General features: G+C 49.1%; 1 long non-coding RNA gene across 1 annotated transcript in view; it reads left to right on the top strand.

Moving 5' to 3' along the window:
• The first annotated feature begins 6,992 nt into the window (after positions 1 to 6,992).
• LOC116738921 overlaps positions 6,993 to 22,527 on the top strand; it is a 90,650-nt gene continuing 75,115 nt past the window's right edge. The window contains exon 1 of the long non-coding RNA XR_004345409.1: positions 6,993 to 7,053. This is a non-coding gene — a long non-coding RNA (uncharacterized LOC116738921). The remainder of the gene's footprint in view (positions 7,054 to 22,527) is intronic.

The following is a 22,527-nucleotide window of genomic DNA, read 5'->3' as shown; positions in this document are numbered from 1 at the left end:
TTCAGGAAACAAGTATTTAATGGTGCATCTACTATATGCCAGGCACTGTTCTCAGTGCTGGGGATACTGCATGAACAAAACAAAGTGCTTTTCCTCCTGGAGCTTCTATGCTAGTAGAGGAGACACTCAGCAGAGTAGAGGAAGGGACTAGAGGCTGATGGAATGGGGCACCATTTTGGGTAGGTGGTCAGGAAAAGAGGAAGCAGCTAGGCGGGCATCTGGGGAAGAGCGTTTCAGGCCGAAGGAACGGAATGTGGCAGGAGCCTGCCTGGTGTGTGTAGGGCATGTAGGAGGCAGTGTGGCTGGAGCTGATGAGCGAGGGGGAAGCCGGGCGAGGACATGTGGGGACTCCTAGGCTGTGGTGAGGACCTCAGATAGATAGTGGGTGAGTGAAATGGAAATCTAATGCAGGCTCTTGAATTAAAGAGCTACCTGACTGGCATTATGCTTTGAAATAATCATTCTGTACACTGGATGAAAAATAGACAAGGGTTGGGACTGGAGGTTGGCAAGGGTGGAAACTGGGAAGCCAGAGAGGTGATTGCTCTAGTGTAGGGAGGGGAAAGTTTTCCTTCTCCCTCTTAGGGTCCCTGGCTGAAAATTAAACTGACAAAGACCGATCAATGAGAGAAAAGCATATACATTTTATTTATTTTTTTACATGTACATGGAAGTCTTCACAGGAGAATGAAGACCCGAAGAAGTGACCAGAGCAGGAAGCTTCTATACCTTTCAGACAAAGAAACAATACATTTGTGAAGAATTGACAAGACAAGGGAGTTAAATGTGAAGAGGTAACAGGGTTTGTTTATACTGCCTTCCGGGGCCTAAATTTCCTGTGATAAGGAAATTTAAATTTCTGGTGATAAGGATGCCTGCCTTCCTCCTGATGTAAGGAGGGTCCTTTTGCATCGGAGATTCATCTCCTGCTTTCAGGAGGACAAAGGAGGGTCAGGGTGTTTTTTACACCAGCTATTTCATAAGTCCCTTTCATTCAAAATGACCAATAGGTCAAGGTGGCATATTTTGAGGTGACATTTTCTCCTCTATAAGGGTAACACAAAGTTGTACAAGGGGAGGGGGCTGCCCTGAGTGAAGGGGAGAGGTGGACGGGAGCCTGAAACCCCTCCCCACGGAACCCCAGGGGTGCCTAGGAGCACAGTTTGCAAACCACTGGACTGGAGAGTCTGTGGGCTTCTGGGCTCTTGTGCAGGCCAGGTCTCTACCATCCAGGCTTCTGAAAATGGGACCTTGAAAACTGGATGCGGCCAGCCCTGTGCAGGGGTTATAAAGATGAGTAAACAAAGTATCTGCCCCAAGAAACTCACCAGCTGGGATGGGATCTAGGAAGTCACACAAATGACCTAAGTACACTGTAAAGGGTCTGTGGCCCCCTTCCCTTGCCTTTCTTCCTTTTGCCCCTGGGCCAGTGGTTCCCAAACTGGGCTGGTCTTGAGGTCACCTTGGGAACTTTATACAGACTCCCAGAGGACTCCTCCAGAGATTCAAATTCACTTGGCCCCGGGTGGCGCCTGGGAGTCTATATGTTAAAAGCTCCCTGCAGGGGGGGTGGGGTGGGGGGGTGGGGGGAACCGATTTGCTGCTGGGTTGGGGAAGCTTGGGAACCCCCTGCCCCAGTCTCCTCCGCCGGCTACCCATACTTGGGTTAACTCTTTTTTTTTTTTTTTTACATCTTTATTAGAGTATAATTGCTTTACAACGGTGTGTTAGTTTCTGCTTTATAACAAAGTGAGTCAGTTATACATATACATATATTCCCATATCTCTTCCCTCTTGCATCTCCCTGCCTCCCACCCTCCCTATCCCACCCCTCCAGGCTGTCACAAAGCACCGAGCTGATATCCCTGTGCTATTCAGCTGCTTCCCATTAGCTATCTATTTTACATTTGGTAGTGTATATATGTCCATGCCACTCTCTCGCTTTGTCACAGCTCACCTTTCCCCCTCCCCATATCCTCAAGTCCATTCTCTAGTAGGTCTGTGTTTTTATTCCTGTCTTACCCCTAGGTTCTTCATGATATTTTTTTTCTTAAATTCCATATATATGTGTTAGCATACGGTATTTGTCTTTCTCTTTCTGACTTACTTCACTGTATAACAGACTCTAGGTCTATCCACCTTATTACAAATAGCTCAATTTCATTTCTTTTTATGGCTGAGTAATAGTCCATTGTATATATGTGCCACATCTTCTTTATCCATTCATCCGATGATGGACACTTAGGTTGCTTCCATGTCCTGGCTATTGTAAATAGAGCTGCAGTGAATATTTTGGTACATGACTCTTTTTGAATTATGGTTTTCTCAGGGTGTATGCCCAGTAGTGGGATTGCTGGGTCATATGGTAATTCCATTTGTAGTTTTTTAAGGAACCTCCATACTGTTCTCCACAGTGGCTGGATCAATTTACATTCCCACCAGCAGTGCAAGAGTGTTCCCTTTTCTCCACACCCTCTCCAGCATTTACTGTTTGTAGACTTTTTGATGGTGGCCATTCTGACTGGTGTGAGGTGATACCTCATTGTAGTTTTGATTTGCATTTCTCTAATGATTAGTGATGTTGAACATTCTTTCATGTGTTTTTTGGCAGTCTGTATATCTTCTTTGGAGAAATGTCTATTTAGGTCTTCTGCCCATTTTTAGATTGAGTTGTTTGTTTTTTTGTTATTGAGCTGCTTATAAATTTTGTAGATTAATCCTTTGTCAGTTGCTTCATTTGCAAATATTTTCTCCCATTCTGAGGGTAATTATCTTATCTCAGAACATCTCTCCTGGGCTGAGCCATTGATCCGTGAAACCACTTACTGGCCTGAAATATCCCCAGAATACAACCAACACTGAAGAAAATATTCTTATAGAGCATCACAGATCTCACTGAGGGGAAAACTTACAGGTGGGGTATGGCATGCTGAACAGGTGGGACCCTAAAATTCACTCCAGAACCTGAAGAAAATCAGACATTCCCAAACAGAAAGAGAGAAGAAAGGGGAGGGTGGGGGAGGGAAAGGGAGAGTGAATCACATGTGAATGAATGGTCATTTTCTCTCAGTTACCGGGAAGACAAAAAAAGATCAGCAAAATCAGATCAAGAGTCATCAACGAAAAAGATTTCTCTGAGTCAGACTTCTTCCCTGGAAGCTGTGAACTTTATCCTCCAGCAGCCATTAATCTAATATTAAGCCCCTTAACCTTCCTAATTGTTCTCTTTCAGCATCGGCTGGTTTCATATTAACCTTTCAATCTTTCCTATAATGCAGTCACCTCCAACTCCAGCCAGACCTGGTCCAGGTGCTCCTGTCGGCCCCATCCTTTTCCTCTCCTGGCTGTGTGTCCCCCTTTCTACCAGCTTCTATGCCCTTTCTTTCTTTTCTTTCTCCCTTTCTTTCTTTTTCCTCTTTTTCTTTCTCTCTTTTCCTTCCTTCCTCCCTTTCTTTCTTTCTCTCTCCCTCTCTCTCTCTCTTCCTCCCTCCCTCCCTTCCCTCCTTCCTTTCCTGTGAAGCAGCCATCTGGCGTGGTGTCTGACTCCTGGATCTGGGCTGACAGAGCATAAGGAACATATTTTGCAAACGGGCTGTGATGGCTCCTCTATTACTTCAGACGAGGCTGTCAGTGGGAGACCACAGCTACCGGCCAGTCAGGGCTGATCAGCCTCAGGATATTTCTGTGACTCTGGTGTTTGAGTTTTGTTTTTCCTCTCTCCTGGGAAGAACTCACTGAGATTATTTCTATGGAAAACACCAAGCACGTCACCCAGCTGCTCAAGGAACATGTGGAAGCTGGCTGTCTCGGGTTCCCCCTTGTGCCCCATGAGGGCTGAGGGCCACTGGGCTCTAAAGCTGGACTGTGGTTCTGTCTCCAGAGCAGCCAGCTCAGAAGGAGCCCTCTGTGGCCGCCACACAGCCTGAGTTTGAATTCTGGCGTCTCCTTCGAGCAGTGAGTGAGTTTTGGACAGGGCCCTTGACTCCTTGAGTAACGGTAATAAATGTGAACAGTGAGCGCTGGGGGAAGGTCTTCTGTCCCACGGGTGATGCCACTGGGGCACTTCCTCTTCTCTTTTACAGTCAGGGCAGAGCTAGAAGGAACCTCAGCATCACTCTCCGAATCCTCAATCCATGGGGACCAGAGGCCTTGCCTCAAGCTGGGGCTGTGGAAGGGCTGAGACTGGTGAGGGGCCTTCACCACACCTACTCTGGGAAGGGCAGGGACAAGCTTCCCAACAGGCACTGCGCTGACAAGGCTGGGGCAAGGGCGTGTCCCCGACTGAGGCCCGTCTCCCGGCCGCGCTTCCACGGCCCCCCTGCCCAGGGCATCCAGGTTTGGTGTTCGTTTTGGGCCTTTGCCTGGTGAGGACGCCCTGCCAGCACCTCCTCAGGCCTCAGGGCGCCCCGCCCCCCGGCCAAATGAAAGCAGCTCTGAGGGTGGGAAAAGGCAGGCCCCTTGCACATCCGGGTCCTCTCTCTCAGCTCGGCACGTGCCCACACACAGCCCACCCCCTGTCCCCACAGCAGACCCGCTTTCTCTGGTGTGTCAGGCTTCCCAGGCACAGGGCCCCTTTCCATAAGCGGACCAGCCCTGGGCTGAGTGCTGGGGGGAGCCGCACTCTCGCTGCTGGGCCCAGCGTGCCTTCCCCGGGCAGCCCTGGCCTGCGTGCCCGGGGCTTCCTGCAGAGAGTCTCCGGGAAGTGGCGTCCAGCTCCAAAGTTGCTTCTCCCCTGGAGGCACCCTGACCTCTGTGCCCTTCTCACCTGAGTGGGATACTTCTACCAGTTTACTCACACCTTGGGGGACTGGAGGGCAGGTTCCAGAAAAAGGAGGTTGGGACCGCCAAACCAACATTGCCTCCTTCACCCTGTGGCCCAGCACAGCTCGGCTTGCTTACAGCCGCACACAGCAAGAGGGGACTTCACCGGCCCTGCACTCCCAGGCTCTATGAGACGTTGCCCATTGGACAAAGGGAAGGCCCCAAATCTACACCTCATGTTTGTAAGTTTAACCTTGCCCCAGAGAGCACTCTGGAAGGGCTCCAGCCTCTCCCAGGCACGAGGAGCTGCCCTTAGGTTGGGCGGTCTCGCATAGCCCTTCATGTGAAAATGCAGAAGAGGGTCTCTGGGCCACGTTAACTGAAGGGGGTCATGGGCCTTGGGGGTAAACGCTTCCCTGGGTTTGTCCCAAGTGACAGGCAAATGAGACTAAAGAAAAACTTGAAAGAGGAAACTGATTTAATACCCACAAAAATAAAACACTTCTAAATAACAAAGCACAGCTTTTTCATTCTTTATCAGCTGAGGGTATTTCAGGCAACTGAAGCTTTAGAGTTCTTCCCTCTTTCGGTTGTCAAATGTTCAAAATGATATCCAGAGCTATACAATTTGCCTGTCACTCCAGGCTTTTGATCCTTAGGAAGTAAGATTGAGTAGGTTTAATTGGACAGGCTTGGAGGTTGAGTCTGTCATCTCTGGGAGTCAGGGAGTAGCATTTACCAAGGACCTGTGGTCAGCAGAGTCCGGCCTGGGATCTGTGGGACAATGCACCCAACTGGCCCAGGTGTGCACTCATGGGGCCGCAGTACTATTGAGAAGAGAAAGTATAGGAGCTTGATAAGAAGGGAAAAAAAAAAAATAGCATAATGAGAAACCAAGCAAGTGATTCCACTCAAATACATTACATGCAAATTCATTAGAATTGGGAGGTTTCGATTGGAGAAGGGATTGGCCAGGTGTGGTTCACCCAGAGCAGGAAGCGAGCTCTAAGCTGAACTTGGAGGTGGAAGAGAGAAGGTAGGGGAAGGTTTTCCTCTTTGGGTGGAGTGGTTAGTGGCTAGTGACGGTGGCAGGAGGGAAGGGTGTGGATAAGAGAAGTCACATACACATACAGTTTGGGGAGGAAAAGGAACAGAGGGACCACGCTGGCCTAGAGAAATCAGTCACTAGTCTAACAGGTCACAGCCGGGATTCTGCGACCCCTCCTCCCTCCTCTACCGCCGCTCCCTGCATGCAGTGCTCAGCTTCTCTGCAGGCAGGCCTGTGCCCAGGGTGGTACAGTCATTTCCATAGCAACCAATTGTTCTGTCACAGAGACACGATTCTGACTCCAGGTGGGTTCTGAACAGAAGGGACATATGAAACCACTAAGCGACAGAGATCTAGTTTTCCAGTAAGTGCCCCTGCTAATAACAAAGAAGAGAAAATGTGCAAACCGCAAGATGAATGGAACAGGGAAGAGCAAATGCTAAATTTTCCGGGAGGCATCAGCTGTTTGCTGCAAACGATAATAACTACCTAATGGGTTCAACAAAAACGATGTTGGGTGGGGAATGGGGGGAGAGGGAGCCAGAACAGCCTCTATCAAGCTGCAGATTAAGGGTGGCAGCAGGGCGGGGATTCACAGTGCCAGATCTGGGAGGTGGAGAGCAACGCCTTAGGTGTGTTGTCTCAATCTGGCACACGTTCCTAGTGCTTTTGATGGGAAAGCAGAACTGTTGCGGTTGTGAATCCAGCAGGATCTAACAGGATCCCAGGATCCCTGACTGCCTACAGGTGTACTTCTGAGGAGGATTCATCAATGCTAGATACGGTTAGCAGCCCAAGAACAAACCTCACTAATTAGAAATCACTGGGAGAAATTAAGTCTGAATTACAGGGTCCTTTAGGAGCAAAGCAAGCGTACTATCACTCTGAAGTCATGACTGAGATGGTGCCTTTGTCATGGAATCAGAGAGTCTGGGTCAGTCTGATCTGCAACTCACACCGCGTGACCTTGGGCAAGTCACTTCCCTGTCTGTGTTCTCATCCGGTCAGTGACTTAAGGCCCTCCGGATGCAGCACCTATGCTAGTCCATGCTTCCAAGTCCTGTCTAGTGCAGGGACCTTCTGGCAGGGACTGAACTGTGAGTGTAAGATGGATCTGCTGCACTGAGTGCTTTCATAGAGCAGAACCAAGACCATTTATCATTTGCCATTCCTTTCCACCTTCAGTTAACACCGACTGAGCACCTTCTACGTGGCGATCACAGGGCCAGGCATCAGGAATCAAGGTAAGAGGTGGCGATGCCTTTGGGGTCCTCCCAGCTGAGTGGGGGAGACAGGCAGGTGCACGCTCAGGCCCAGGGGCAGGGCTGGCCTCTGCGTGTGGATGGGGCCCAAGGGGGCCCCGGGGAAGGGTGTCTGTGGGTGCGGCTACAGTGCTCTCCATGCCCCACGTGTGGCTGGAAGGAGAGGCGGGAGGCTGCGTGGAGGGGGGTAAGTAAGCTGCGTGGAGGGGTAGTGCTGACCCCAAAGGACCAGGGACCTGGAGCGGGGGGAGAGGTGGGAACAGGCATGCCACGTGGGCGTCGGTGCTCAGACCTCATCGTTCTTCTGACAGAGCTGGAGATAAACGGGCCGCTCAGAGAGGGAACAGTAAGTTAAGGGGAAAGAAAACAGGCAGAATCCCAGGGGGGAAAGAAAATGAGATCTGGGGTTTGTGCCGGCGGAAGTGTCCCTAGAGGAGAGGTGAGGCGTTGTTGGTGGCCAGTGTGGTTAGGCCGTCATCACGGAGTCCCTGGGGAGGGGCTAGGTGTGAGCACCCAGACGTGGGAAAAGACCAAGGGAACAGGCAAGGCTGCCGGAAAGCCTGGACCACTCCCGCCGAGCCCCCTGGACCCAGTGGGCAGGGTGCTCCCCATGACCCCGTGCCCCCCGTGCAGATGGTCGAAGGCATGGATTTTGTGCAGGGCAATGGTAGTCTCCTCTGAGACCCCCAGAAAGTTGGGGAGAGGATTATGGACTCTGGTGCAAAGGTGAATCTTGGCTAAAGAGCCAGAGATAGCAACCACCTGTCTGAGTTTTCCGTGCTTCTCTACTTAAAAGAATCACAGGGACTTCCATAGCCTCTCCTAAAAATTCACCAGGAATCATTCAGTACCTGTTATTATTTGTTATGCTAAGCCTTCTCAGGGCTCCGCAAGGCCAGTGTCCACACCTTTGAGGAGTTTAGAGCCCACCTGGGAGTTTACAAATGCATGTGCAAGTTTAAAGGAGCTGAGCTCTAGTCTCTGTGAGGGCTGAGCATGGATCACAGGCTGAGAGGGTCAGAGGGCAAGAGAGAAGGAAGGAGAAATCTCTTGGAACTGTGTGCTCAGGAACTGTTCATGGGGAAAGCGGCATTTGCAAGCATCTTGAAGGGTAAAGAGATGGAGAGAAAGAGGTCAGAACAAAGCTGTGTTTGGAAGGAAGCGGAGAGACAAAGCTTCCAGAAGCATCCGGTCAGTGACTGCTCTTACTTGTCTCAGAGGACGTGTTGACGAAAATAATCAATAAACCATCAATAATAAGAATAGAAAAGAGTTTTATTTGAGCCAAACTGAGGACTAGCCCGGAAGCCAGGTTTCCAGATTATTCTGAGAAACTGCTCCAGAGAAGCAGGGTTTTCAGCACAGTTTTACATCTGAACAGGAAAAAGAACATTAAACAAGTCAGGGCTACATTTCTTCAAGGTTTCAAAAAACAGCAGACCAACACGTACACGTACAGCCCGTACAGTGTGGCCTTGGCACCTGGGAAGGGAGTCTTATCACCATATGAAGGGGGGCATTTAATCTTTAACATGGACATTCTTTACTTCTGTTCAGTGTGCCCTTTAACAATTAAAGCAGATGTACAATATAGGTTTGATAGGCCACAAAGAGGCTATTGTAGCTAGCATCAAATTCAAGTTAACTCAGGTATAAAGTCAGAATGACTTCTCTATAGCTCAATATGTGAACATTTCTTTTATCAAAAGTCTGGGCACCAGCATGGAAAGGACCCTGTTTTCTGGCATTGGAAATACCCTTCAATGTCAACCTAGACCCAGGTTTGATTCCTGGGTCCGCCATTTAGTAGCTGGCTGGGCCTGGCCACCCACCTCCTAAATTTCCTTATCTGTAAAGCGGGAATGGCCATAATGATTATTTCAAAGGGCTGTTGGGGGGATGGAATTGAATGTGGCAACAGATAAAGCACCCAGCATTTAGCAGGCTTCCAGGAACACTGGTCCCTTCCTTTCCTGGCCCATTGAGAGGCTGCATTTGAGACTGAAGGGAATAAACATTCTGGAAGTCCTCTGAGTGCCCTTGCAGAGGTAAATACACAGATTGATCAGTGGGGAAAAATACGTTCTCTTCCAGCCTGTGGGGCAAGTTGTCCATGCACACTTGTCTCCGGATGTTTGACTTCCTGAGGCTTCTCTGAACAATGCCGTCTCTGTCTTGGCACCGCTGACAAGCAGTCCCATGAGAGCCAGGTCCTTGTCACATGTCCTTTTCCTGGAGTGAGTCACTAGGGAATTGGGCCGTAGTCATAACCTTCGCGGGCTAAGGGAGGTGAAAGTGGGTTGGAACGAACACAAGCACAGAACAACTTGGTGCTTAATGTTCTCTTCCATCAACATGTTGCCCCGGGCCTCAACCTGGCAACTCAAAAGTCGGGTCGCATAATGAATGAGATAAACTGAGTGACCCTCCTTGTAATCCACGAACAAAGGGCCTTTCAATAGTCTGTGGTCCCAAGTCTTATCTATTGCACTAAAATCTAGGCAGTTACAAACTGGACTGAGAGTGGGTGCTCCTAGTAAGACTTCTCGGCCCCAACGGAAAATCAGAAAAGCCATTAAAAAAATTTTTTTTTCATTGAAGTATAGTTGACTTACAATGTTGTATTAGTTTCTCCTGTAGAGCAAAGTGACTCAGTTTTATATATATATATATATCCATATATATATATCTCCTTTTTCAAATTCTTTTCCATTATGGTTTATTACAGGTCATTGAATATAGTTCCCTGTGCTATACAGTAGGACCTCGTTGTTTATTTTGTATATAGTAGGTTTTAAGGAAAAGCCATTTTGATACTTTCCCAAGGAAAAAAGGTGACAATGAACAGAGAAGGGGAAAATCTAAATACCGGATGTAAAGACATATAGAATTTAAACTTTGAAAATTGACTGCACATCTTCCTTCTTTGATTGTATAAGCATAAAATAATTTTATGATGGCTAGCATAAAAATAAACACACAAATCTATGTGCAATCGCTACAACCTCGTATTTGCCCAAACTTGAGGTTTCCTTGGGAATCGATGGTGTCTTTAACCTGGACGACTCGTGCAGTGGAGCAGAAGAATAGTAGCCAGGGAACTGGGACAGTCGAAGTGCCACCCTACACTCGGGCCATGTGATGTCGAGCAAGCCACCTTGCTGCCCTGGGACTGAGAAATGAAAGCTTTGTCTAGATAATTTACAGTTTCCTGTCAATGCCTCATTCCCCCAGAAAGCTTTGATGTTCATGGCTACTCATACTTTGATCCTTCTGAAAAAAAAAAAAAGGGAGTAATGCCAGGCATCTTTACCAGCCCCGCTCCATTCCCTCACATGGCCTCTCAAACACAAGCCCAGAAGGGGCTCCCCTTTTGTGGAAGGTCTGTACCGACATTTGTAAATTCAGATGGAGGCAAAATGTTGGCTCCCCGAGTGGTGTAAATGGTCACCCTGGCTTTCTGGCTTCCAGCAGGCTCACAGGTCATTGTGTGAGCTGTTCACATTCACACCCAGTCCCCACGTGCCCCTCTTCCATGGAGCACTAACCCTGCTCTGCAAATCCATTCTACAAACATTTATTCTGAGTCACCGACATGGCAGGCTCTAGTGCCAGATGCCAGCAAGCATGGACCCAGCCCCGTGGAAGCTTACGCCCTAGTAGGGAATGAAGAAATACTTTCAAGTCAAGTGTAATAGAAGTATAAACTCCTATGACAGTGCTTGGGAGGGTGGGAGTAGCTCAAGCTTGGGTAAGGCTCCATGGAAGAGGAAGCCTTTGACCTGAGCTTTGCGAGATAGGTAAGATTTAGACAGGCTGAGGAGGGAAGAGATGCCAGCAGAGCGGAGCCCAGGCAGAGGGGCAGAAGGGCACAGTCATATCCCAGGAAGGGTGAGCAGCCCTTTCTTGCTGGAGCTTCAGGTGTGTGAGGGAAATTCAGACAAAGACCTATTCATAGAAAGTCTTCAGAATTCTAAGGAATTTGGACTTTGGGGAAGGAACTGGGAAATTGTTCTGGGACGTTCTTGAGCAGGGATGTGTCATGGTGGGACTTGTGCTTTAGGAAGAGTGATCTGTCGGCTGCAGGGCTTGAAGGAGAGCAAGAGTGGAGGCAGAAAGAACAAAGTGATTATTACAATCACCCAGATTGGTGGTCAGGGAGACCCAAACTCCAGTGGGGAGACCGGGGCCAGAAAGGAGGGAAACTCTGGGAAGGAGCTGTAGAGGCAACAGAGTGGAGCTCCGTGCCTGATGGGATGTGGGAGTTGTAGTCTCACCAAGGACCACAGAGAGAACGTTCCAGAGGGAATCTAGCCACCTGCCCAGTCTGGGCTCACGGCAGCTTATCCTGGGGGCTGTCATGCAGAAGTGCCCTGATGTCAAGAAGTGAACAGACTTAGAGAAACTGACCTACTGTGGTAGAGTCTGTGGGTTCCCCCCCCAATATCTGTTCTTCCTTTCCTAAAAATAGAGCCCCTAATTTTTAGTTAGACACATGCCTCCTACCCCCACTTTGAACAAAGACCCTTTCCACCTTTCCTGCAGCTAGCTGTGGTCACGTGGCTACATCTGATCTGTAATCAGAAGCGTTAGACTTTTGCTTTCCTGCTGACCAGAAGGGCGATACGACTTAGGAGGATTCGGGTCTTGTTGTTACAATCAGATTTGAATCCTGCCCTTTCTGAACTTACATACTGGATGCCTTAACTGGACAGGAATCCATTTACAGAGAATCTTCTGCACTTCTGCTGGTGTCCATTGTTTGTATCTTTAATGCTTTTACATTCACCTTACCACCTTATTTCTACATTCTAGGGGATCCCTTGTCTTATGTACTAACTGCAGGGGACAGGTACAAATGAATAGCCAAAAGTGAGTCTGATGTCAAAATGTAGCTGCCGCGGAGGATGGAGGAACCAATTCCCACCTCCCAACCCCGTGAAGGACACCTAGAGGTGAAAATGATTTTAGTAGGGAGATGGCAGGATCAGTTCCAAGCCTGCTGAGTTGTGATTCTAATCAATAACTGATCATGTTTAACATGTATTGAGCACTTACTTTGTGCCGGGCAACGTTCTAAGCACTTAGAACTGCATCACCTCACAGCTACCATTTGAGGAGCTGCTAATATTACCCCCTACTCAAGACAGAGAAACTGGGAGCTAAAGAGGCGAAGCCGTTTGCTTCATTGTCCTACGGTTCACAAGTAGAAGAGCTGTCACTTGAATCCAGGTGTTTCTGATGCCTGGGCCATTAACTATTAAGTAATTGTTCTTAGGGAGTTGTTAAAAAAATGTCTTTCCCACAACCTCCCTCTTATCGGAATATATCTCTTCTCTGATACTGATTTCATACTAGGTGGTTTATCTGAGAAAACCCCTGCTAACGGGCTGATAGTGTCCATCTCCCAGGTGACAATATTTGAAGCTTGACAGGGGCTTTGCAGTGGCGTGCTGACTGATGCACTGGAGCGGGTGGGAGAGCTCTAATTTGTAGCATTTGCCAATTTCCGTATTGTAAATGTTCCCACCACCTACTGCAGCTTTTATTTTATTTTACTTTTTAACATCTTTATTGGAGTATAATTGCTTTACAATGGTGTGTTAGTTTCTGCTTTATGACAAAGTGAATCAGCTATACACATACATATATCCCCATATCTCTTCCCTCTTGCGTCTCCCTCCCTCCCACCCTCCCTATCCCACCCCTCTAGGTGGTCACAAAGCACCGAGCTGATCTCCCTGTGCTATTCAGCTGCTTCCCATTAGCTATCTATTTTACATTTGGTAGTGTTTATATGTCCATGCCACTCCCTCGCTTTGTCACAGCTTACCCTTCCCCCTCCCCATATCCTCAAGTCCATTCTCTAGTAGGTCTGTGTCTTTATTCCCGTCTTACCCCTAGGTTCTTCATGACCTTTTTTTTTCTTCTTTCTTAGATTCCATATATATGTGTTAGCATATGGTATATGTTTTTCTCTTTCTGACTTACTTCACTCTGTATGACAGACTCTAGGTCCATCCACCTCACTACAAATAACTCAATTTCCTTTCTTTTTATGGCTGAGTAATATTCCATTGTATATATGTGCCACATCTTCTTTATCCATTCATCTGTTGATGGACACTTAGGTTGCTTCCATGTCCTGGCTATTGTAAATAGAGCTGCAGTGAACATTTTGGTACATGACTCTTTTTGAATTATGGTTTTCTCAGGGTATATGCCCAGTAGTGGGATTGCTGGGTCGTGTGGTAGTTCTATTTGTAGTTTTTTAAGGAACCTCCATACTGTTCTCCATAGTGGTTGTATCAATTCACATTCCCACCAACAGTGCAAGAGTGTTCCCTTTTCTCCACACCCTCTCCAGCATTTATTGTTTCTAGATTTTTTGATGATGGCCATTCTGACTGGTGTGAGATGATATCTCATTGTAGTTTTGATTTGCATTTCTCTAATGATCAATGATGTTGAGCATCCTTTCACGTGTTTGTTGGCAATCTGTATATCTTCTTTGGAGAAGTGTCTATGTAGGTCTTCTGCCCATTTTTGGATTGGGTTGTTTGTTTTTTTGTTATTGAGCTGCATGAGCTGCTTGTATATTTTGGAGATTAATCCTTTGTCAGTTGCTTCGTCTGCAAATATTTTCTCCCATTCTGAGGGTTGTCTTTTGGTCTTGTTTATGGTTTCCTTTGCTGTGCAAAAGCTTTGAAGTTTCATTAGGTCCCATTTGTTTATTTTTGTTTTTATCTCCATTTCTCTAGGAGGTGGGTCAAAAAGGATCTTGCTGTGATTTATGTCATAGAGTGTTCTGCCTGTGTTTTCCTCTAAGAGTTTTATAGTGTCTGGCCTTACATTTAGGTCTTTAATCCATTTTGAGCTTATTTTTGTGTATGGTGTTAGGGCGTGTTCTAATCTCATTCTTTTACATGTATCTGTCCAGTTTTCCCAGCACCACTTATTGAAGAGGCTGTCTTTGCTCCACTGTATATTCTTGCCTCCTTTATCAAAGATAAGGTGGCCATATGTGCGTGGGTTTATCTCTGGGCTTTCTATCCTGCAGCTTTTAAAATTCCTGAATATTTAATTATGGACTCTGGTGCAGCCCGCTCCAGCCCACCCCTGGGGCCCAGAGGATTGTATTGTAGCTAAAAGAGCGCCCATGCTAGCTGGGAATTCTTGGAATCCACAGCCGGACTGATAGAGTGCAGGCACTGAGGGGGCTTCCAGTGCTCTTCCACGTGTACCTTTGAGGGGGTCCCTGGCTGCTTCTCGCTAGAGGTCTGGCCCTGGGCGCTCCGGGAGGCCTTGCTGTGGCTGGTGGGCTTAGCAGCCCCTGGCTTGCCCGTCAGCTTTCCTCTGGAGGCTTCAGCTCACCTCCTGAAAACAGGCCCTGTGGCCAGCAGATGGCAGCACTCTGGCATGCAATACTGGGTCCCCTGGCAAAACGAGGGGCCTTTGTTCTGAACCAGAGGCGGTGTCACCAAGAGAAAGGCCCAAAGGGGCAAGCTAATCGCTTGTCCTTAACTGACCTTCGCCTAAAGAGCCAGTGGACAGGCTCCCGCAGCTTCATATAATGAGAGTCACCTTAGCAAACGACAGAGACAGCCCAGTCTCAGCACCACTGCCTGCCCATCCCAGGGGCTTAGGCTCCGCCTGGGCTGGCATCATGGAAACAGGCACTGGGGTCCTTTCAGGAAGGGAGCTAAGTGCCAAGAAGGTGTTTCCAGTTCTATGGGGGAAACTCTTTATTCCTACCTGTCACTGCCCACAGGCCACACTGTGCTGTGATTTAACTCCTAGATCATTGACTCTGCAGGATGGTCAACTCCTACTTAGGTGACCAGCTGTCCCAGTTTGCCTGGGACTGTCCTGTGTTTAGTACTGAAAGTCTCATGTCCTGGGAAGCTCCCAGTACCAGCAAATATGACGGTCGGCCACCAGAACTCCCAGGCCCAGTCCATGCAGAGTGCCAAGCTGGCACACAGTAGGCGCTTTATATTGTGGTTACACTGCAGACGGTGGTCCTGAAAGAGAGGGGCAGAGCGGCAGTTGAGTGGGATCACAGGGGCCGACCAAATCCAACAGACAGAATTAGATTTCATTTCATTTAAAAAACCTCCTCCCTTTGCTTTTTATCAAAGGAAAGGTCTGGAATGTGTGAGGGGGAAACTCCAGAGCAGTCCCTTTCTTCTCCCCTCTCCCCTTCCATCTTTGACCTCCCTCCCCGTTTCCTTCCTCCCGCCCCCCCTCGCTGCAGCTCGGCTTGCATCTTGTACCTGGTCCAGGGCCCTCCCATAGTCCACAGCAGAGAACTCCATGTTCCAGCTGAGGGTGGGGCAGCTTCTGGGGAAAGGGGCAGGGGTGGTGAAGCGGGCAGGTCGGAGGAGGGGTGAGGCAGGCAGAGGATCTTCCGCCCTAGAAACGGAGGAACAGGTGAAAGCTGCCCAAAGGAGCCCAAGGTTCCCTGGAGCCCTCGGCTGGTCCCCTCAACTCCGGGCAGGGCCGTGGGCATTCCTCTCTCCTCCTATGGCTCAGGCCTCGTTGTAATGCGGCTGATCTGCTTTGTCTTGCTGAATCCTCTAGATGGTTCGCTTCTACTCCAAGTGGCTAGCTCAGGAGAGTCAGGCTCCGCAAACACCAAGCTGCACTACCGCTTGAATCAGGGAGAAAGCTTTGCTGAAACCGATGTAAGACATTTTCAGATTCTTCTTCCCTGCTCTGGACATCGGGATAAAGGGCAAGCCTTTCACCGTGGCCCCCAAGTTCTGCGCAGATTGGTCCCTGTCAATTCTCCAACCTTATCTGGTGCCGCTTTCCCCAGTGCTCACAGTGGCAGTCACCCTGGCCATCCGCCAGTGCCTAAAAATGCCACGCTCTGTCCTGCCTCAGCAGGGGGAATCTGGCTTCGATGGGGTGGTCCTAGAAGCCACTGTGAGAGGATGAAATTGAAGTTTTGATGGGAAGGCTGAGAAGGGAGCACATCGTCAAACTGGGGAACAGGGAGAGCAGTGAGGACGCTTTCAACATGGCAGGTATCAGCTCTTCCGGCCCCTTGGTGCTGAGAAATACAGACTTCTTATGGAGTTTTTGTTTCAAAATTTCTGAATAACCCACCACTCCTCATGTCAAAATCTATCATTCTCGGTGGGTTCATGTTTATTTTCCACCGGTGACAAATTAATGCAGGCGTAGCCCTGTTCTAGATAAAAATTGGCCACGCAGGTGAAATCCTGCTGGCTTCTGTCTCCCAGCCAATATTTGGATTTGCTGGAGCCTGAATTAACGCCGGGGTCTCAATAGGGACTCTTAGGACTTGGGGATTGTTATTAATAGGCGTCATCTTTCACCTTAAAGAACAAAGGGCAGGATTTTGAGTTATTTTCAGTCACAAGATAGTGGCAAATGAATATGGGGTTTATTGAAGAAATGCTGGGTCTGTGACAGGGCGTTTACCAGGTAAACCAAACCCTAGATAGCGAGCACAGCAACTCCGGTTATTAAGGCATGGACATCTCTAAATCTCCAAAGTTTTGAGGGAGTTGGTGAGAGCCCTTACTGGTGTCAGAGAAGGGCCTCCCCTTCATCTGCAGGGCTAGAGGAATCTTAATGCTTCCACAGGAGCCATAGCAGCTGAACCCAACGTAAGGTACATGAAGAGTACCTGGAAGGGATGCAGGCACAGAGGAGATGCTTGTGCCAGCTCCTCACTGATGCTATATTGAGCCATGAAATGATTCCCACGGAAACTGGTGTGACTTGTCCATCTATGAACCAGTCACCTTTGGGAACCTGGGGATGGACTGAAACCTTGGGTTTAAATGGCCTTTATCCTTTTCAAAGAGGCAGTAGTCTACCACTTCTTCCTTTCCAGGCTAGCTCCAGCCACTTTCCCCTTATCCTCCTCAAAGGGGGAAGCTGAGCTTCTGGGAAGAGGTCCAGGGTCTGGGGCCTCAAGGCAGTTTCAGAGACATTGGGTCATGGCTGCTCTTTGCCTCCGTCTATTACCTAAAAATGTAGACTTTCCAGGTTGCCCAGGGTGAGCAGTCAAAAGCTGGGAAGTGAAGGTATGGCGGCAGGGAGGGGAAAATGGAGGGAAAGGCTCCTCCATCCTGTGTTGGTCCCCACCATCCCCTCGGGCAGTCTTAATCCTGCCTTCCTGTCTGTGCCTGAAGAGTCCCCAGACAGCCTGCCCTTTTCACCTCCCCTGCCACTGGCTTTTCTGTAAGGAAGCCTCACGCTGAGCAGAACACGGAGTTCTGTCCCAGAGTCTGGGAGGCAGCCGGTGGGTGTGGAGGGGGAGGGCAGTCAGAGTTGGAAGTGAAGAGGAAAAAGGAAAAGGGACTCTTGGATTCCTCCCTTATGAACCCTGGCTCCGACCTGTTCTCAGAGAGCTGACGTGGCAGGGCAGTTAAATGACATCTCGTTCGCCACATTTGGTGACCCTTTGTATCCGTAACCCCCCCAACTTGGCTTCTCTGCTTCGAGACCACGACCACCTACAGTGCATTTACTGAGCGCCAGTGGATACCAGGCACTGTGCTAGGCGCACGGGCTGGGAGTTTATGCTCTGCTGGGATCCACCATCAGGGAAACAGCTAACAGCTATTGTGGGCGTGCTACAGTGGGTGATGGAAATATAAAATCTCCCTTCTGAGAACTGGAAACACGGCATCTTTAAACAACGGTTACCTTCCTCCTTAGAGGAGCCCCAGCTGCCTGTTCCCATGATGCCACCCAGGCACGTGGGGTGGGGAAGCGGGGCTGTTGAGACTGTGCCTTCTCTGTTGACTGACGGTGTTCCCATCATATCATCCTGCCTGTCCACTTGGGTCCCCACAGGTGAAGGTCAGCAGGCTGGACAGCTTGCCCTGCAGGACCTCTTTCTTTAAGGAAACACAGTCTGGGACCCACACAAAGAGGCAGTGTCTACAAAGGCCCCTAGGTGGGTGGGTGAGGGCTCAGTACCCACTGGTGAGCCCCTGGGATGACCGCTCCTGTAGTGGCCGTGTTGGAGTCAAGTCCACTTACCGATGGTCTTAATGTGGACGAAGAACTGATCAGATAATTAATATTAGGTGTAAAAATATAATCAGAAATAAAATTTGTGAATCAGCTCATTCTTCCCTACGCTGGGTACGTAAACCAGCGTTTGTAGTGGAGCTTTGTACTATTTTCCAGTCACGGAGATGATGTAACAATTACGGGGCATCCAGACCTGATTTTCTCCCCTCTGCTTTTAGGGAAGCAACTATGTGTGACGGTCCCCGGGATAGCACATGGGGTTCCATAAACTTGAATCACCTGGCACATGTTGTGATTTACAGGAATAGATTAAGGAACAGGAAAGAGACTTCAGAGACCTGTTGAAACTGACAGGTGATTTCAATAAAGGCGATGGTGTTTTTCAAGGAGCCAGCTCCTGATTATACAGAATATGAAATTATTATAATACATCCTAATAAAAATAATGAGCAGGAGAGGCAAAAGCCTGGCTCTGGAGGGCTTATTTGCGTTGCAGATATCTTTCCCATTGGCGGTTTGGCCACCATCCCTCAGCCCATCTGTGTGCTGGTCTCAAGGGGCCGGAGCGCGAATATGCACAGGGTGGACACCCCTTCTTGTGGGGACATCTGGATGGCCTAGCTTGGGCGAGAGGACCCAGCGAGTGAGGCCCCCTGGGGGATTGCATCAGCCATGGGCATGAGGGTGGGAGGAGGGGGTCATAGTCTTGTAGGGCAAAGAGGAGGCTCAGCAGAAAGGAAGCACACGACTAATGCCACTGTCACCTTCCCAAACCTGTTTCCAGAAGCTCCCACCCCCCATTGCAGAGGGGTGCTGAGAGACATGACAGTCCCAGCTGCTGAAACACCATCAGCTTGATGCAGGGCTGTTTTGTTTTGGTCTTTTATGATGGTTAGAGGTTTAGTGAGCCCCTGGACACTACTGTACAGTTTCTCTTTGTGTATGCTGTTCTGGGGAGAAAACATGTCCTCCAATCGTCAAGGGCCCATGACTCCCCATAATACAATATAAGCAGAACCTTCTGCTAATAATCACTCCCGGGAGACCTCTCCTTAGGAACTGACTCAACCCAACTTTCCACCAATGTGGCCCAGGGCAGGAGGAGCCCCCGCTAAATGTGCTCGGGCCTGTTTGAGCCAACACAGCCCATGGGAGAAAGGCCCGTCAGCCACCTGCCCCCTTTCTCCCGACCCTTCCCTTCCTTCTTTTCCTTCTCTTTTCCTTCTCTGGTTTTGCCTCCTCTCTTCCCTTCCCACCTCCCACTGACCCCATGCTCACTCCGACATCACTTTCCTGATCACCTCTCCTGTGATATTGATTTGATATATTAATCATTACAACGGCAGCTAAGAATTCCACTGCGCTTCATTAATCCAGAGGAAAATACCATGTTACCTGATGAGTGCTCTAGGGTACACTCATACATTCTTCCCGGGGTCCAAGATAGTGGAAATTTCTCACTTTCCATTTGTCACAAAACAGGAGGCCATTATGGAAAGCCACAGTGAGCCCGGGTTGGGGATTGGCAAGGGAAGTGTGGGAACGTGGTGGGCTGCAGTCCATGAAGACATTAGTCACCCATCACGGACTCTGGCAGACCTTGGGCTGTTCAAGGACTCTCGTTGTGGAGGCTGAGTTGTAAAATCCCATTAGGGTGGCCAAGACGAGAACAGTGTGACTTTAATAAGGTTAAAGTTTGGCATTTTTACAGCTTTTATTATGATAAGGTTCTTAGTCACAGGAGGGGGAAAGAACGAGAGTGGGTCTGTCCAAACGTAGCTGGTTAGACCTCAGGTATGGTCAGGCACGGCTTCCTGACAGGTGCCCCAGGTTGTCCTTGGTCACGCTGCGGGTCCCGCTTTCCAGCTACAAGTTCTTCCCTACATGTCAGAAAGCCTGTTTATCCAACTCTAGCTGCTGGGACTGGTAGGAGAAATGGGTCCAGGCAGTGATTTTCAGACGGGTAGAGTCCTTGAGACAAGCGGACTTACTAGAGAGAAGCAAGTGCCCCATTCCCTAACCAAAGGTGTCACCTGAACTTGCATTGTCGTCAAGCCGTCACCCATCATAGCAGCGGGGGAGACGATTCCATCCCCAGATCACGGTCAGGTTTGGATGCCTTTAATATCCTCCAGCCTAGAGCACTCTATTGTCCATCTGGATCTATCCAACCTTCAAACGGCCCCTCCTTTGGGAGACCTTCTCAAGCTCCATCCTCCCTTTCTGACCCCAGGAAGAATCCTCATTCCAGAGAGCTTAGGCCATAATTCTCAGCAGCGCCCATCCCAGTGTAATGTGTTCATTGTAAATACACCTTTGGTCCCACTAGACTAGGAGCCCTCCCTGCAGGGCCCACCTGTGCCTTGTTTAATTTGAGTACCCAGCCTGGTACACAGTAGGTGCCCGTAAATGTTGAATGAGGGTGTGATTTAGCCGGAGGCCCTGCCCTTTTATTGGGAAAACAGCCTAAATGCTATGTCTTCCATATACGGATCATCTTTGCTCACAAAGAATAGTAAAAAGTACAATTTCTTTAAAAAAATTTTTTTTAATTGAAGTATAGTTGATTTACAATGCTGTGTCAGTTCCTGGCATACAGCAAAGTGATTCAGTTTATATATATATATATATATATATATATATATATATATATATATATATAACTCTTTGATTCTTTTCCATTATAGTTTATTCAAGATATTGAATATAGTTCCCTGTGCTATACAGTAGGACCATGTTGTTTTTGTTTGTTTGTTTGTTTTTGTTTTTTTCTTTTTGCGGTACGCGGGCCTCTCACTGCTGTGGCCTCTCCCGTTGCGGAGCACAGGCTCCGGACGCGCAGACTCAGTGGCCATGGCTCACAGGCCCAGCTGCTCCGCGGTATGTAGGATCTTCCTGGACCGGGGCACGAACCCGTGTCCCCTGCGTCTGCAGGTGGACTCTCAACCACTGCGCCACCAGGGAAGCCCAGACCATGTTGTTTTATCTATTTTATATATATAGTAGTGTGTGTCTGCTAATCCCAAACTCCCTTTCCCCTTTGGTAACCATGAATTTGTCTTCTATGTCTGTGAGTCTGTTTTGTAAATAAGTTCATTTGTATAATTTTTTTTAGATTCCACATATAAGTGATATCATATGATATTTAGGACCAGAGGGTGACCTCTCCAGGGTGGCCGGTGCTAAGGATGGGGAAGAATCACCCACACCTCAGCTCACACAGAGCCTCGCACCCAACCTCAGCTCTGTAGTCCGCAGCACATGAGCTTGTAATATGGTGGCCGGAGCAGGTGGCACTGGGGGCTCAGTGTGACATCTGGGAACTGCCCTTCCGTGGTTGCTCCACTTGGCTTTCCTATCCAAGATGTTAGAGCACAGCCTGAGCCACCTGGTGGGGGCCTCGGCCTCCTTGCAGGGTGGGAGGTGCTGTGGATGGTCTCCCGTGTTTGCTTTGGAGCCTGGACAAAGGTGGCCATTAGGAAGGGTCCAAGGACCCATGACTCCCATGTGGAGAGGAATCAGGCTGATATTACTACTACTAAATGCATGCTCTGGCTCCTAAGTCCTCCTGCAGGGGCAGGAGATATCCCTGGAAACGCCCCTCCTGGCCCCTGGAGTGCCCTCAGCTGCCCTGGAGAGGCAGGTCCCCTTTGCCTCAGGCCACTCCCTGCTCGTGAATGAGGCTTGTGACTCACATCTGTGGGCCAAGCAGCCACAATTAAGGGAGCCTAACTCAAATGCCAGGCAGACACAAATAGCACACTTCGCTTTCCTATGAATAGCCTCCCCAGCTGTTCCGCGGGAGGCCGAGCCATGTTCTCATCCAAAGTACATTTGTTCTTATTTACGAGCCGCATCAGGCACCATTGGCTGCCTACCTTTGGCCCCTCAAGGCCAGCTTCGTGTTCTTTGTTCCCTCAAGTCTCACCAAAGTGAAATATTAACCGGTGGTGGGACGGACAAAAGGGCCTGGGAGCCTCTGCAGGCAGGGCTGATGAAGAAGGATACCTGGAGGGAGGGTTGTTCACTGACCTGGAATTTTCCATTCCTCTGAAGCTCACACGACCAGGGCAGGGTTTTCTGCAAGCCACACAGCGAAGATGGGTGCCAGGGTGACAGGTGCTTAGGAACTGGACAGTGGGTGACCACAGCTGTTTGTAGCATCCTGGTCACTGGTGATACTAATCTCAGCCATGCAGGGGTTGATGGGAAGTATCAGACCCGAGAGCTAAGAGACCCCGGGGCCAGGCCGTGGCTCTGCCTTCGGGATAGCCTGGGGAGCCCTGGGGGAGACACTAGTCATCTCAGGGCTTCTGTTCCCTTGGCTGTAAAAGGAGGGACTGGATGAAGCCATAGAGGTCCTTTCTGGGAACTTCCCTCGTGGTCCAGTGGTTAAGTCTCCATGCTCCCGGTTCAGGGGGCCCGGGTTCGTTT

Source organism: Phocoena sinus, chromosome 1 (assembly GCF_008692025.1).
Source record: "Phocoena sinus isolate mPhoSin1 chromosome 1, mPhoSin1.pri, whole genome shotgun sequence".
NCBI classification, from domain to species: domain Eukaryota; kingdom Metazoa; phylum Chordata; class Mammalia; order Artiodactyla; family Phocoenidae; genus Phocoena; species Phocoena sinus.
This window is presented reverse-complemented; position numbering and strand designations above follow the sequence as displayed.